This window comes from Mesoplodon mirus, assembly GCF_964341445.2.
Source record: "Mesoplodon mirus genome assembly, chromosome: 15".
Taxonomy (NCBI): Eukaryota; Metazoa; Chordata; class Mammalia; order Artiodactyla; family Ziphiidae; genus Mesoplodon; species Mesoplodon mirus.
In genome coordinates, this window is record NC_138991.1 from 75,651,792 (window position 1) to 75,668,755 (window position 16,964).

The window sequence follows — 16,964 nt, forward strand, 5'->3', positions numbered from 1 at the left end:
GGGAGACGCAAGACGGAGGAGATATGGGGATATATGTAGGTGTATAGCTGATTCACTTTGTTATAAAGCAGAAACTAACACACCACTGTAAAGCAATTATACTCCAATAAAGATGTTTAAAAAAAAAAAAAGAAGAAGCAGCACTCTGTACTACAGGAACACTGCGTTTTATTTTTCCCTCATCACCCCCGCTGTCTAGCACAGTGGGTAACTGATTCTTCACGGACCAATCATGTTCACTTCGTTCTAGGCCCCTACGTAGTAGTCCTTTGCCGCCATTTTTGTTTTGGGCTCGTTGAAAGCCGCGAGATCCTGCTCGGCGGCCATTTTTCTTTTGGGCAGATTCCGCGCGCTCCCCGGGCCGCTCGCTTAGTATTTCGCCGCCATCTTCAATCCTGTTTGTGGCTTCAAATCCATAGTGAAGCAGCTCAGGTCATCTTGTGTTTGGGCGGTGGCAGGGTTCCTCTACGCGCCCGGAGCCCGGGGAAGCGGGAAGTAAGCCGGAAACGCGAATTCCCAAGCTTCGAAAGGTTGGCCTGAGAGCCTGCTGCACAGCCAGGTACTACTTCACCAGTTACTCTGGACAGTAACAAAATAAATAAAAGCCCGAACCCAAACCCTCTCACCATCATAGGTAAGAACTTGGAAATGCTGACAACCTAAGATATTCCTTCCCTTGAACTAAACTGTTTGCCCATCTCCTCTCCCCCTCTGGTTTTTTCCGTTGATTAGTGAACCTTTTCTGAATCCTTCTCCCTGTGCTTCCACCTCTCTGCATTGTTTTAAACATAAGGGTAATTAAATAAATACATTTTAAAACAAAACAAACAAAACAAAACAAAACATAAGGGTTCGGGAAGCCTGGGCTTGACAGTGGAAGTGTTGGTTTGGAAAATTATTTTTTTTTTTGGTGGGGGGAGGGACAAAATGGAGTACAGTGAGTGGGCCAGGTGGTTGTATTAATCACCTATATGTACTGATAGATTCCCCTTCCCAGACATTTTTTGGGTTGTGACATAAATATAGATTGTGTTTGTATATACTTATTCATTCATTTATTCACTACATTTGTTGAGTACCTAGTGTGTACTAGGCCGTGATGGTTCTGTGTAAATTAAAATAAAACCCCTTTATCTCATGGGGCTTACGTTCTGTCACCTTGACAGCTACTGGGCCGGGGCAAGTAACAGTACTCTATGGTTCTTAGTCCTGCTATGCTATACATACAAGTAACAAATATTCGCTTGCTCCTTCCTCTATTCCCCTCCTCCTTTTATTTTCCCCCGGACTAGAAATAAATCGTATTGATAGTTATTTCTTGGATCCTAGACATAACTATATTTGTAGGCCAACTGGCTAATTTTACAGCCAATATTCAAGTTACTTAAGGCCTTGTTGCTCCAGGTGTGGTCTGTCTATCAGCCGCATCCGCATCACCTGGCAGCTTGTTAGGAACACAGTCTGACTCCATCCCCAGGCCCACTGAGTCAGAATCTTCCCTACGAAGTGCACCTTAAGTTCAGAGACCACTGATTCCTTCATGGACTAAAGACAAAGACTGTCTCTTTTCAACTTGTGCTTCTGAAACAATATATGGTCAGTTTATTCCATGCTTTAAATGCAGTGGACATATGGCACGTTTTTTCTGTGCTTTTATCCATCAGCTTGATGTCAAGATGCCAATTTAGCATTCTAAAAAGTTGAGAATGTCAGTCCCGTGTATTGTTATGTAACTTTTGCTGTGATAATATCTCATGTACTTTGTGCATATTTTTAATTTATTTAAAGTTGAACTCAAAATCCTGCAGGTATTCAGTAGTTCAATATCAACTTGGAAAACTTTGGGTCATAGTTTACCAAAGCTGTTTTGGCACCTTGCTTTCATCTATCTTTTTAAAATGAGAACTCTAAATCTAAATCTTGGGGTTTCTCAACTTTGGCTGCTCATGAAAATCATGTGGGGCGCTTTAAAAAAAGGCTCCAGGCCAGTATCAGTCAGAGGTTGTGATCCTGTGGATGGAATTCAGGAACTAGTAAGGTATTTGAGAAATAGCAAATGACTTTTACATTTTCCACGTTGCTGTATGTTCGGTTTTTCTCCCTTACAGATTTACTTAAAATAATTAGGGATTTGAAGACAGTGAAGAGAGTTGGACTGGGAATGTGGTAAACCAACTTCCTAGTTGGTTTGACCAACCAGTCAACTTGCCATTTATTCTGTGTCCTAAGCAAGTTGTCCCGCTTTTCTGTCTCTCCTTCCTCCATCTATTAATTGGGAAAAGAAGAATGAAGGTCCTGTTGTGTTTTATTTAGTCTTGTGTATGCTACAAAATGTAGTGGATATTTATATTCTGTGAATGTGAGGAAGAAAAAAGTATTTTGCAAGTGCAATATTCATTGCTTCTGATTTTCCTGTACTGTTTCTTATATTGTATATGCCAGTAAGCACAGTGGGTACAGAAACGAACTCTAGAGCCAGACTCTTTGGGTTCAAATCCTAGCTCCTCCAGCTACCAGCTGTATGACCTTGAACTGATTACTTAACCCTTCTGTGCCTCAGTTTCCTCATCTCTAAAATAGTGCTGGTATGAGGGTCAGATAAGTTAATGTAAGAAAAGTGCTTAAAATAGTGCCTGGCACATAGTCACAGCTATGTAAATATTAATTAGCTATTGTTATATTTACGTCTTTGGATTATTAAGGTTTTGTTCATGCATGCAGATCACTTAAGGGGAAAGGTATTGTAGTTTCATGACTTTTCAGGACATATAACTGCTTGGAAAAGAGGGTGGTTTAAAGACAATATACCAAGCCAGGAAGATGTGTTTGTTTTTCTTTTAAATGGTCTTTTTCCCTTTTTCAAACAGCTTTATTGAGGTATGGTTGTCATACAGTAAATTGCACATGTTTAAAGTGTATAATTTGGTGTGTTTTATGTGTATACAGCCATGAAACCAGCACGCCAGTCAAGATAATGAACATACCCATCACGCCCAGGCAACCACCTATCTGTTTTCTGTCACTCTAGATAAGTTTGCATTTCCTAGGACTTTATCTAAATGGAATCTTAGCGTATGTGCTATCTTGGGGGGGTGGGGTAGTGTCTGGATTCTTTCACTCGTCATAATTGAGAGCCATCTTTGTTGTTGCAGGTGTCAGTGGTTCATTCCTTTGTAATTGCTGAGTAGTATTCCATTGCATGGACAGCCTAATTTGTTTGCACATTCACCAACTGAAGGGCATTTGAGTGGTTTTTATTTTCATGGTGCTCATTTTCACATTGGAAAAAAAAGTCTTAATCGTTTGGTGGCCAAGCCTTCCACATACAGAGAAAGCAAGAGGTGCCACAAAATGTGTTTGTTTGGGACTTTGTCTTTGCCATTGTAGAGTTTATGAATTCATGTTTTCTGAATGAAACATGTAATAGCTTCTTAAAGGTGCAGAACACATGCATTGAGTTTTTAGTGGATTGCATCTCTTTTATTGAGATATAATTTATATATAACATTATATTAGTTTCAGATGTACAACATAATCGTTGGATATATGTATATATAGTTGGACAACTTGGGCATTAGGGGTGCCAACCCTTTGTGCCGTTGAAAATCTGCATATAACTTTACAGTGCACCCTCCCCTTCCCATATCTGAGGTTCCACATCCTTGGATTCAACCAACTGTGGATCTGTAATACTGTAGTATGTATTTATTGAGAAAAAAATCCAAGTAAAGTGGACTCTCACAGTTCAAACCCATGTTGTTCAAGGGTCATCTGTATACAATACTGTATATTATTATTAGTGGTCACCATACAGTACATTACATTCCCAGGACTTATTTATTTCATAACTGGAAGTTTATACCTTTTGACTCCCTTCACCCATTTCACCACCCCCTACCCCCTAACAACCACCAGTATGTTCTCTGCATTTGAGTTTGGTGTTTTGTTTTGTTTTAGATTTCACATATAAGTGAGATCATATGGTATTTGTGTTTCTCTGTCTTAATGCCCATTCATGTTGTCGCAAATGGCAGGGTTTCCTTCTTTTTTCATTACTGAATAATATTCCATTGTGTGTGTTTGTGTGTGTGTGTGTGTACACACACCACATTTTCTTTACCCATTCATCTATCATGGACACTTAGGATGTTTCCCTGTCTTGGTTATTGTAATTAATGCTGCAGTGAACATGGAGATGCAGATACCTTTTCAAGTTGGTGTTTTCCTTTTCTTCAGATAAATACCCAGAAGTGGAATTGCTGGATCATATGATAGTTGTACTTTTAATTTTTTGAGGAACCTCCATACTGTTTTCCACAATGGCTACACCAGTTTACATTCCCATCTACAGTGCACGAGGGCTCCCTCTTCTCCACATCCTCACCAACACTTAACATGTTGTCTTTTTGATGATGGCCATTCTGACAAGTGTGAGATGACATCTCACTGTGGTTTTGATTTTTGTTTCTCTGATGATTAGTGATTAGTCCATTTCATACATAAGGAAACCTGACATTTAGAGGTGCTGAGTACGCTGTCTGAAGTCACATGAAAAGGTAGGCTTTGAATGCATGTCTGTTTTACTAGAACCTGAGACCATGACTGCCTCATGGGTCAGTGCCTATGTCCGTTTCTGACAAAGTATTAAATAAAAATTAGATGTTGTTTATTAGCGAAGCATCCCACACAGGGCCAGGTGGGGATTTTCTGTGGGCCTAGCAGGAATGGGAGGCCCAGATCTTGGGCCAGCTGACCAGGTTAAGGATATAGATTGACTAAAAGGTAGGACTGTTCTGTGGACTTAATCTTGGTGGGAGATTTCAATATTTGACTTACATTTAAAGAAAAGGAAAAGCAAAAAAAAACAACTAATTTTTTTGGTTACTTGTATTGCCCTCCTTTTATTGTTGGCATTTCCCTGTTTTTTTGTTTTTGTTTTTGTTTTTGAGCCCATTTTGGCATTCAAAGTTACCATATGAATAATAGGAAAAGCTGATTCTTTTTTTTTTTTTTTAACACTGCAGTTACCTTTTCAAATTTTATCTAAGTTGTTGCCGCAAGATCTTTGCTCATTTGTCATTTTTCCTTGGTATTTTGTTAAAGTTTGTGATTCCTTCCTTGATACTGTCCTTTTGCATGTGTGTGATAAAATTAGATTGGAGGAGTAGGGGCAGCAGGTTATGAAATGATTTCTCATTCTTGAATTACAGTTTTTCCTTCAGAAGTTCTAGGGCCTTTGTTGTTTCTGCTGCCATAGGTAATGAAAGTTTTTTTAAGACGATAGAAGGAAGTATAATAATTTTCATGATAAAAATTGAAATCTGAAGATTAGAAGCCTAAAGTTAATTTCTGATCTTTTTAATCTGGAGTAGTTGCTTTGGCTTGTGACACAGACCAGCAATGCTAGAAAGAAGACAAATGTGAATTTCAGAGTGCCTTGGATTTTCCCACAGAATAATCTAGAAGGTCACTGACTTTCTTTATTAGAGTTTATCTCTGCTTTGTATTTAAATGACAGGACAATCATGTGATATTGTTTAATCTACTTCCATTCCCTCCCAAAATTAATTTTCTTAAGGATTTTAGGATCTTTCCCTCTCCAGTAAAGACACACATGCACACTTATTTTTGGTGGGGTCAGACGCTATCAACGTCTCCTCTTTGTGAAAGAATGCCTGTTTTCAGGTCAGAGAAAGTGGGCTCAAGAATGCAGGATATAGGATGAGATGTTATTTGTAAGACTTACATACTTCAGCTTCTCAGTATGCTTATGTAAATTATATGCTTTTAGATAATTGGAAACTTGATCTTTTTGGAGATTGTCCTGAATGTCTTAAAAACAGGGTATAAAGTAAAAATTCCACTGAATGTAGACTCAAATTGGCAGCTCTGATAGGAAGGCTTTTTAACATTTATGCTTTAAACCCCAGGCACTGAGCTTGCTGTTCCCTCTTGAAAGTAACTCTAAGAGCCTAGGAAAGTAATTTTTTAAGGTGTGTGTTTGCTTTCTAAATGTGTGTGGGCACGTCTATCTTTTAATGATCAGAAAACAAGTCCAGAAAAACCTGAAGATGTTTCCAGGGTAAAACTTAATTAATACAGAGGCTAATAATATCTTTTCCATTCAAATGAATGTTAAGATGTCAGTATTTTAAAGACAAAAACAAAAAGCACTGAAAACCTCACATTTATGGCCTTCAACCATGTGTCTGTTGCCTATTATATTCAATGTAAAACGCTTCCATCTTCTCTTTACGTTTATATGCATATAAGGTCTCTCAACTTTGGCTGCATGGTATGTGTAACTTAAGTGTTATTTATGTATTGAAATAGGACCGGAGTGCTTTGACCTCCTTTTTAGAGGGCTTAATGTGGAATTTGGGATTTGGAGACAGTAAAGATGCATTAGATTAATAGGTATAAATCTAAAAAAATAATAACACGGTCCGTAGCCACTGATTTAAGTAACATCAACAGACTCAGGTTAGCAGACTTGATGGATACCTGTGCCGTGCTCCAGGTATCAGAGAGAATGAGAATGGATCCTGTCCTCAGGAAGCTTATGGTCAGACTGAGGAGAGAGAGAGGCTTAGGACCAGACTTAGGTGTGAGAGGATAGGAGGTGTAAGAACACTGCATGTTCAAGGGCTCGTGCTGGCGTTGGCCGTGTGGAGGCCTTGAAGCTGTGAAGGTGCCTGAGCTGAGAGGTGGAGGTGTGGGCAGGTGTGGTGCTGTGGGAGACCTTGGTGAAGAGCTTTGAAGAGGGCACACCTGCTCAGATACCTCTAGTGATGGTTCGGGGGATGGAGAGCTGCAAGGATGGAGACAGGAGGTACTTGAAGAGGCTCTGGTTGCCGGGGACCTTCAGGATAACCAGCTCTTTGGGATCTGGGACTTCTGGCATCAGCAAGTCATGATTTTTTCTTCCTGTGAGAGGCAGACAGGACCATCTGTGACTGTCATCTGTGCTGTCCCAGACGACAGGCACTGAGAGAAGAGAGCAGTGTGTGCTGTCCCCAGATTCCCTGGCAAATGGTCTTTCTGTATTTAGACTTTAGCTGTCTCAGGTTTTATAAAAGGATAGTGAAGGACATGGCCCTCACCTCCCCAGGGTGGTTGTCAAGGCAGAGGTAATACAAGGGATCAAGAGACTCCCACCTCCACCCCCACCGCCTTGCCAGACCTGTGGAGACTTGGCTGGGAGACAGGGGAGCCTAGCTCTGGGCACCTCCTTCGCCCATTTTTCTATTGGATTGTTTTATTTTGACTACTCATCCTTTGCTTGTCATACCTCTTGCAAATATCTTCTAGTTTGTGACTCTACCGCATAACTCACCCCCATTTCTTTGTGATGTGTTTTTAAAAAAATTTATTTATTTATTTATTTATTTATGGCTGTGTTGGGTCTTTGTTGCTGCACGCGAGCTTTCTCTAGTTGCGGTGAGCAGGGGCTACTCTTTGTTGCGGTGCGTGGGCTTCTCATTGTGGTGGCTTCTCTTGCTGCAGAGCATGTCCTCTGCATCCCCACCAACATTTGGTATTATCCTTATTTTTTTTAGCCATTCTGGTAAGTATGTAGTGATGTGTCATTGAGGTTTATTTTGTATTTCCCTGTTGGCTAATGATATTGAATGTCTTATTTTAATTGAAATATAGTTGGTGTACAATGTTATGTTAGTTTCAGGTTAGTTTCATAATTGTTCAACATTTGCATACGGTATGAAATGATTTGAATATCTTTTCACCTGCTTATTTACTATCTGTATCTCCTCTTTGGTGAGATAACTGTTCATGTTTTTTGCCCACTTTTCTGCTGGATTGTTTTATATTTTACCGTTGAGTTTTGAGAGTTCTTTATATGTTCTAGTTTATAAGACATTTACTGGATGTGTGGATTGCAAATATTTTATTCCAGTCTGTAGAGAAGTTTTAGTATTAATATGGTCAAATCTGCGGTTCATTTTCTTTATGTATTGTAATTTTTGTGTCTAGTTTAAGAACTCCTTCCTTTGAGTTCATGAAAACATTTTCTAAAAGATTCTAATTTTATTTCAAGTATAAATTCTATTTATTTTATTTTTTTAATTAATTTTTACTGGAGTATGGTTGCTTTATACATTTGAGTTTTTAGCTCAGCTGTAATTGATTTTTCGGTGTTGTGTGAAGTATCAGTCCAGTTTTATTTTTTTCCAAATGGATAAACAGTTGTTGGACCACAATTTGTTGAATGAATAGTCTCTTTATTTCCCACTGATCTGCAGTGCTTCTCCCATCATTCATTTGCATGAACCTGTGGGTTTGTTTCTGGTCTGTGAAGTCTGTTTCTTCGGCCTGTTTGTTTACCCCTTTGCCAGCACATTATTTGATTTACTATAGCATGGTGGTAGTTTTGCTAGAACTGGTAATACAAACTCCCTCCTTTGTTTTCCTGTCTTTTTTTTCTCTCTCTCTCTCATGTATTTTAGTCCTTTTTGCACTTCCTCAGATTCCCTGTTCAAGATTGTGACTGGGATTGCATTAAGTTTGAAGATCAATGTGGCAGGGTCTGGCACATGCCTTACTAAGTTCATTCCTAGGTATTTTATATTTGTGGAATGCTAGTTTAAATGTTATTTTCAGAAATCTACATTTTCTGCTTGTTTCAAAGAAATTGCTTTTAAGATTCATCAGTAAGCACGTTTGCTACATTTTTTTGTAGACACTTTTTTCACGTTAAGAAATTTCTATTCTTAGATTTCTAATGTTTTTATTTTTTTCTATTTTCATGAAAATGATCATGTGCTTTTATTCTACTTCAGTTTTTAAGTATGGTCATTTTTCTAGTATTAAACCAACCTTGCACTCTTCAGAGAAACCTCACTTGGTTCTGGAGTATTTTTTGTATATTGCTTGCTTCAGATTGCCTCTGTTTGTTTAGGATTCTCGCTTCTCTGTTCAGGTAGAGAATTGGCTGTGATTTCCCTTTCTTAATCTGCCCTGGTCTGGTTTCGCTCTCAGGGCTTCATAAAATGAGTTGTGTGGTGGGAGGGGGCTCCCTCTCACGCTCTTCTCTGGAATCATTTGTACATTGGCATTATTTGTTCCTGGAACAGCTGTTGGATTTTGGATCACAGAGGTTTAGAAATGGAGGAGACCGTAGAGGTCAGCCTGTCCAACAACAGCATTGTCCTGCTGAGGCAGAAAGAATTAAATGCTGAGGCTCAAGTCCAGAAGGCATCGTCCGCTGTATTAAACGTAATCCTGAAGTAAGGGTAACAGCCGTTTTATTACCTAAGACAGAGGGCTCGAAGCCTTCACACCAAAGTCCACGCAAGTCCGTGGAGAGACTTGGAAAATATCCCACCACCCTGACAAACTGGTCCCCGAGGTTTCTGGGGTCACTGGATTAAGTTGAAGAACCCAGAGGGGAAAGGGAGCCTTGGGAGGCAGGCCGTCTAACAGCTCATGGAAAGCCGTGGCAAACAGGCAGAGGCCTCCCTGGCTCCACCCTGAGCAGCTCTGTGTAGGCACAGCTCAGCAGGGCATTAACATATATATCGCCCATTGTGACGACAGGTGATAATTTTCATCTGGAATATCAAAGGAATATTCATTATGTAGTATTTTTTATGAAAGTTGGGAAAGATTCAGTATATTTTTTGGAAAATTTCCCTAAAAACAGCCAAAATAAAATAGTCTCAGTTCCTGTTATCTGGAATATTTCTTCATCCAGCAGACTTTCTTGAGCACCTTCTATTGTTAAGCAGTGCTCGGAGGGCTGGTCACCTTTGATAACTTGCTCCTTCCAGGATGGGTAAGTGTGCTTTTACCATATTTGGAAATTAGCAAATTGGTTTGGATCATTTCAGATTTCAGTTCGTCATGTAGTTCATTTCCAGCACCTGTGCCCAGTGCTGTAATGAAGCCAAGGAAGTATGCCTTCTTTATCTAATATGACTTTAGCAAGTATGCAGGCTCAAGGTCTATGCAACTGCTGTCCAGATGTGTTATGGGCCTTATCTTGGTAGGCTTTATCTTTTATGAAGAAGTGTGCCATGTCACATAGCATAATGGCAAATTAAATGAATTCCAACCATTTACCTTAGCTGTGGAGCCCCTCCCTCCCTCTTCCTTCCTCCCCCCGCCCAGCCTTTCTGTCTCTGTCTTTTCCTCTCTTTCTTTCTTTGATTAGCAGGAGAGACCCACCACTCATGTAGCTTTATTCGAAGTCATGCCCTATGTTAGGAACTTGTGACTTGGCCAGGGGCTCTGGGAGGGAGGGCACACCTACCTTGACAGCCCAGTTAGCGTTTGACCTTAGCAGGGGACAGATGGTGCTGGTTTGCGCTCAGAGAGCTGACCCGACTCTTCTCCAGCCCTTGGCCTTCAGCTGTGAGACCCTGGCCTGGTCCCCCAAGTTCTCATTAGGGGAATAGATGTCAGGCCTGGGAATAGATGGTCTGTAAGGTGTCTTTTAGTCATAAAACTGTTACTTTTTTGAGACTGCAAACACTGTAGGAACAAAGTGAAAAAATTTTACATTGAGAGGCAGAATGCCACATGGTATTAAAAATGGGTTAAAAGTATGCAAAATGTATTTTACAGTTCCTTTTTTCATGCAGCCTATTTTACACTAGAGACCATTTTATTTCATCTAAAAATATGCTATTTAGTTCTAGATTCTTACAGATCATATTTTTAAGACTGGGCTTTGATGATACTTTTTGAAGAATCCAGTCCTTAAAAACAAAATGCAGGGACTTCCCTGCAGTGGTTAAGAATCCGCCTGCCAATGCAGGGGACACGGGTTCGAACCCTGGTCCAGGAAGATCCCACATGCCACGGAGCAACTAAGCCTGTGCGCCACAACTACTGAGCCCACTCTCTAGAGCCCTCAAGCCACAACTACTGAGCCCCTGTGCCACAACTACTGAAGCCCGCCTGCCTAGAGCCCGTGCACCTCAATGAAGTGTAGCCCCCGCTTGCCGCAACTAGAGAAAGCCCATGCGCAGCAACGAAGACCCAATGCAGCCAAAAATAAAATAAATAAATTTATAAAAACAAAATAAAGTGAAATGCAGCTGCTCTTGCTTTACTGATTAAAGAAAAAAAATGAGCATTTTAAATGAGTCAACTGGAACCTTATTGTGAGTTGAAAATATAACCTTCACTGTAATATGGCTCATAATCTATCTAACAGCAGATATGGTCTTAAAGCCTCACCACAGCCTTCTGTGTGGTCCACCTGTCCTTTGGGAAAGGAAGGACATATGAGAAGACCAGTGTGTAATTAAAAATAATTAGATCACACATGCTTCAGCTTTGGTTGGGTACTTGCTGGAAAACTCTCTCCCCTGTTTTTCTATCTACCTGAACCACTTAGTACCCTCTAAGTATCCCCAGAGAGGGACTCCCTAAATTCTTAGCAGAGTTATTCAAGCCTGATTTAATATATTTAAGGGGACTGACTGTTTATCAGGCTCAAATAATATAATTTTTAAGATCTAGCTAAAGTTTTCAGAACAACCGTTATGAATGTTGTTTTCAAGTACACGTTCTTGACTTTCTAGAAACTTGTTTATTCCAATTACACCTCTGTCTAAATGGGCTTGCTAAGATGAACATCATTAAAAAGTGTTATAAATCATGTGCATTACATTGTTCAGAGAATAGAGACGAATAAATTAAAATTAAATTAAAATGACTTAGGGTTTGGATAAAGATATTTTTGTCTATTAGAAAAATAGAATCAAAGGTTATCAAATTTCTTAAAAAAATCATCTTTGACTAAGTGGTAATAACTCTTAACACTCATCCAGGGCCTACTTTTTATAAATGATGATACTGAAGGTTTTCACATGCTTAGTTCTTTCAATAATTTTGAGTTAGGTATTACTGTTCCTGTTTTATAAATAAGGAATCTGGGGTTCAGAAATAAGTGCTTTTCTTTTTTTTTCTTTTCCATTATGGTTTATTACAGGATTTTTAATATAGTTCTCTGTGCTATACAGCAGGATCTTGTTGTTTCTCCATTCTATGTATACCAATTTGCATCTGCTAATCCCAAACTCCCAGTCCATCCCTCCTCCACTCTCTCTCCTGCTTGGCAACCACAGGTCTGTTCTCTATGTCTGTGAGTCTGCTTCTGTTTTGTAGATAAGTTCATTTGTGTCATATTTTAGATTCCATATATAAGTGATATATATATATTATATATATATATATATATATATACACAACATCTTCTTTATTCATTCATCTGTCAATGGACATTTAGGTTGCTTCCATGTCTTGGCTATAGTAAATAGTGCTGCTGTGAACATAGAGGTGCATGTATCTTTTTGAATTATAGTCCAGATATATACCCAGAAGTGGGATTGCTGGATCATATGGTAGTTCTATTTTAAAATTTTTGAGGAACCTCCATACTGTTTTCCATAGTGGCTGCACTGATTTACATTCCCACCAGCAGTGTAGGAGGGTTCCCTTCTTTTCACACCCTCTCCAGCATTTGTTATTTGTAGACTTTTTAATGATGGCCATTCTGACTGGTGTGAGGTGGTACCTCATTGAAGTTTTGATTTGCATTTCTCTAGTAATTAGCGATGTTGAGCATCTTTTCATGTGCCTGTTGGCCATCTGTATGTCTTCTTTGGAGAAATGTCTATTTAGGTCTTCTGCCCATTTTTCGTTTGGGTTGTTTGTTTTTTTGATATTGAGCTGCATGAGCTGTTTGTATAATAAGCGCTTTTCTTATAATAAAACCAAAACCCCTTAAACTGCACTGTCCATTACAGTTGCCACTAACTGCAAGTGACTGTTGAGCACTTGGCACGTGGCCAGTCCAAGTTGAGGTGCTAGAAACATAAAATACATACCTGACTTGAAAACTTAGGTAAAACACCAAGAGTGTGAATATTTTTATATTGACTGCATGCTGAAATGGTAACATGATGGATTTATTGGGTTAAATAAGACATATTAGTAAAATTAATTTCACCTGTTTCTGTTTACCTTTTTATTAGATGCAGCTACTAGAAATTTTAAAATTACATCTGTGCTTTGCATTGTATTTCTGTTGGACCGTGCTGCTCTAAAAGTATCCGTACATCCGTACGCGTGATCTAAATGGCAGGTAGTTCCACGCACGAGGCTTGTGAGTTATGGCATCCTTCCCACCCTATTCCTTCCTCCACAGCAGCTCTCTCCAGCTTGCTCTTCAGGTTGGAGGAGAGTTTAGCACTTAAGAATTGGGTCCTTATCAATGGAGAACAGACTTGTGGTTGCCAAGGGGAGGGGGGAGGGGGGGAAGGGATGGAGGGGGAATCTGGGGTTAGCATATGCAAACTATTACATATAGAATGGATAAATAAGAAGGGCCTACTGTACAGCACAGGGAGCTATGTTCAATACCCTGTGATAAACCATAATGGAAAAGGATATGAAAAAGAATGTATATATATGTATAACTGAATCACTTTGCTGTCCCGCAGAAATTAACACAACTTTGTAAATCAACTACAATAAAAAAAAAGAATTGGGTCCTTATCACTAAATTTCTTGCTATATTTCTGCTCTTTTACTAGTTGTGGTTGTGTAGGTTGTTGTTGTTGTTATTATTGGTTTTAGGCTTTGCTTCTAAAACATTCAATTAGCATTAAAGGGAGCTCCCTTTAACCCCTGTGTCCCTACTACGTACACACACACACATTTCCTATCCTCTTAATATTGTTGAAAACACAATATTGTTTAGGTCAATATTTAGTGTTTGTGATCATGACTATAAATGCTGAGCTGTCTATGAAATACTCTTTACTTTTTATTTTCTGCATAATTTTTGTTTATCCTGGAATCAGTAATTGCCTCGTATTATTCAGTTGCTTAGCTTTCCGTGCAGCTGTCCTAATTCAATCTCATATTCTGCACTGGTTGTCTAAAATTCATCTGCATGCATGCAGACACTTCCTGAAGAGGCCTCTCCTGGAGCCTCACAACCGGCTCTGTCCTGCACTGATGGTTCTCTGCTTGTCTAGCCCATGAGTCTCATGCAGGGATCTGCTTTCACCAGATCCTGGGGTTTCCTCTGCCTTTTGCCTATCTCAGCCTTCCTTTTTCCTGTATCTTCCCTTTTTTTGGGGGTCAATTTCCTCCTTTTGGTGCAGCACATCTTTAGTAGCTTCCTGAGAAAGAATGCACAGGACGTACATTTTTTAAGACCTTGCATGCCTAAAAATGCTTTTACCCCCGCCTCGTGTTTAAATGCATTTGGGGTTTAAAAACAATTTTCTTCAGTTTTTTTAGGCTATTTTTCCATTGCCTTTTAGATTCCAGAGTTGTTTTAGGTAGTTTGGAGCCAAATATTCTCTTACCACCACCCACTTCCCCAAACTCACCCTCGCACAGATTTTTCAAGATTCTTTTTGTCATCAGTGCCTGAAATGTTACTGTGATATACACCCTTATATGGGTCTGCTTCTATCCTGATTTTTACATGTTGGTTCTCCTGTACTGATCCTTTAATTTTTAATTTATTCTCTCTTATTTTTCATCCTCTTTATTTTTGCTGAAGTTTCTGGATGACTTACTCAATATCATCCTCTGGGCCTTCTATTAAGTTTTTAAATTTCAGCTATCATAGCTTTAATTTGTTGTTTTCTACAAGTTCCTTTTTAAAAAAAAATATGTATTGCCTTATAGATGTAGTATCTCCTATTCCACTGATACTAGTGATTGTTTCTTTAAAAATATTTATTTCTCCTTGCGTAGTCTAGGTTTCAGCCAAGTAGTTTTTTTCTGTTTGTTTTGTTTCCTTTCATGATAGAGTCTTTCCTTACATGCTAGGTGATTCCTGGTTGCTTAAGTGTATTTGAGAGTGGGACACTAAAGAGATGGGAGTTAGTTCTGCCACAGATGTGGAGCTTGTGGGTGTGGCCTTCACTTTAGAGCCATCTGTCTTGACTGTTTGCTTGGGGAACCCCTGATGTCAGTACTTTTAGATCCAGTTCCCTGAATGAGGAGGTTTCAGTTTCCTATTTGGAGACTAAAGCAGGATAGAGGGGTGTGTTAGTCAAGCTTCTCCAGAGAAACAGAAACGATAGAAGATACAAACACACACACACGTATATGTATATATATATGTGTATTTATGAAAAGAGTTGGCTCATGAGATTTTGGAGGCCTTGAAGTCCCATAATATACTGTTTGCAAGCTGGAGACCCAGAAAAACCAGTGGTGTGATTCAGTCCAAGTCCAAGAGTGCCAGTGTCCAAGGGCAGGAAAGAAGATGGATGTCCCAAATCAGAGAGATCTTGGATTCACCCTTCCTCTCCCTTTTTGTTCTCTTTGGGCCCTCAGTGGATTGAATGATGCTCACCCACATTGGGGAGGGCCATCTGCTTTACTCAGTTCACGAATTCAAATGCAAATCTATTCTAGAAGCATCCTCACACACACACCTGAAATAATGTTTACTAGTTATCTGGGCATCCCTTAGCCCAGACAAGTCAACACATAAAATTAACCATCGCAAGGGGTGTGTGGGCTGCCCCTTAATTTCTCTTTTTTCAGTAGGATACCCCCCACTTTATGCTGTGCCTGGTGTTTTCCAGACCAGAGATCCTCTGTTTTACCCTCTCCAGAACCTTGTTCTCTAGGCTCTGCAAGGTGGGAGAGGGCAGTTGCCTGGCGGAGCTCAGTAAAAGGGAATATAAGAACTTGATTCCTTTTTATTGCCAGATAGTATTCCATTGTGTGTATATATCACATTTTGTTAAGTACGTAGTGACACAAGCTTACCTCAGGAAACAAGAAAAATCTCAAATACCACATTTTGTTTACCCATTCATCATTTGATGGACATTTGGGTTGTCTCCACTTTTTTTGGTTATTATGTATAATGCTGCTATGAAGATTCCTGTATAAATGTTTGTGTGAACATATGTTTTTATTTTCCTTGGGTACATACCTAGGAGTGGAAATGCTAAATCATATGGCAACTCTGTGTTTACCTTTTTGAAGAGCTGCCAAACTGTTTTCCAAAGTGGCTGCAACATTTTATATTCTCACCAACCATGTGTGAGAGTTCTCATCTATCTATATCTTTTCCAACACATGTTATTGTTTGTCTTTTGTATTTTGCCATCCTAGTGGGTGTAAAGTGGTATATCATTGTGGTTTTGATTTGTATTTCCTTGATGACTAGTAATTTTGAGCATCTCTTTATGTGCTTATTAGCCATTTGTATGTCTTCTTTGGAGAAATGTCTATTCAAATCCTTTGTTCATTTTAAAATGGGGTTATTCATCTTTTTATTGTTGTTTTAAGGTGTTCTTTATGTTTTCTGGACATGAGTCCCTTATTTGTTGTATGATTTGCAGATATTTTCTCCCATTCTGTGGGTTGTCTTTTCAAGTTCTTGATAGTGTCCTTTAAAGCACTGAAGTTTTAAATTTTGATGAAATCTGATTTGCCAATTTTTTCTTTTGTGACTTGTGCTTTTGGTATCGTGTCTAAGAAATTATTGCCTTATGCAAGTTCACAAAAATTTACGCCTATGGTTTCTTCTAAGAGTTTATAGTTTTAGCTCTTACATTTAGGTCTTTGATCCATTTTGAGTTAATTTTTGTATACAATGTGATATAGTGTTCCAGCTTTATTCTTTTGAGTGTGGATATCCAGTTGTAACAGCACCATTTGTAGAAACAACTGTTTCCCAATTAAATTGTCACAGCACATTGGTTAAAAATCAATTGAACATAAATGTAAGGGTCTGTTTTGGGACTCTCAGTTTTATCCCATTGATCTATGTGTCTGTCTTTTATGTCGGTACCACACTGTCTTGATTACTCTAACTTTGTAGTAAGTGTTCAAATGGGGAAGTATGAATTCTTCAATTTTGTTCTTCTTTTTCAAGATTATTTTGGCTACTATAGATGTATTTTCATATGCATTTTAGGATAAGATTGTCAATTTCTCTAAAGTCAGCT

The 16,964-nt window shown here is 39.0% G+C and overlaps 1 protein-coding gene across 1 annotated transcript in view; it reads left to right on the forward strand.

Annotated features, from left to right (window-relative positions):
* The first annotated feature begins 494 nt into the window (after positions 1-494).
* SLX4IP (SLX4 interacting protein) overlaps positions 495-16,964 on the forward strand; it is a 185,165-nt gene continuing 168,695 nt past the window's right edge. The window contains 1 exon segment of the mRNA XM_082600690.1: positions 495-634. The gene's annotated coding sequence lies outside the window, so the exon portion shown is untranslated.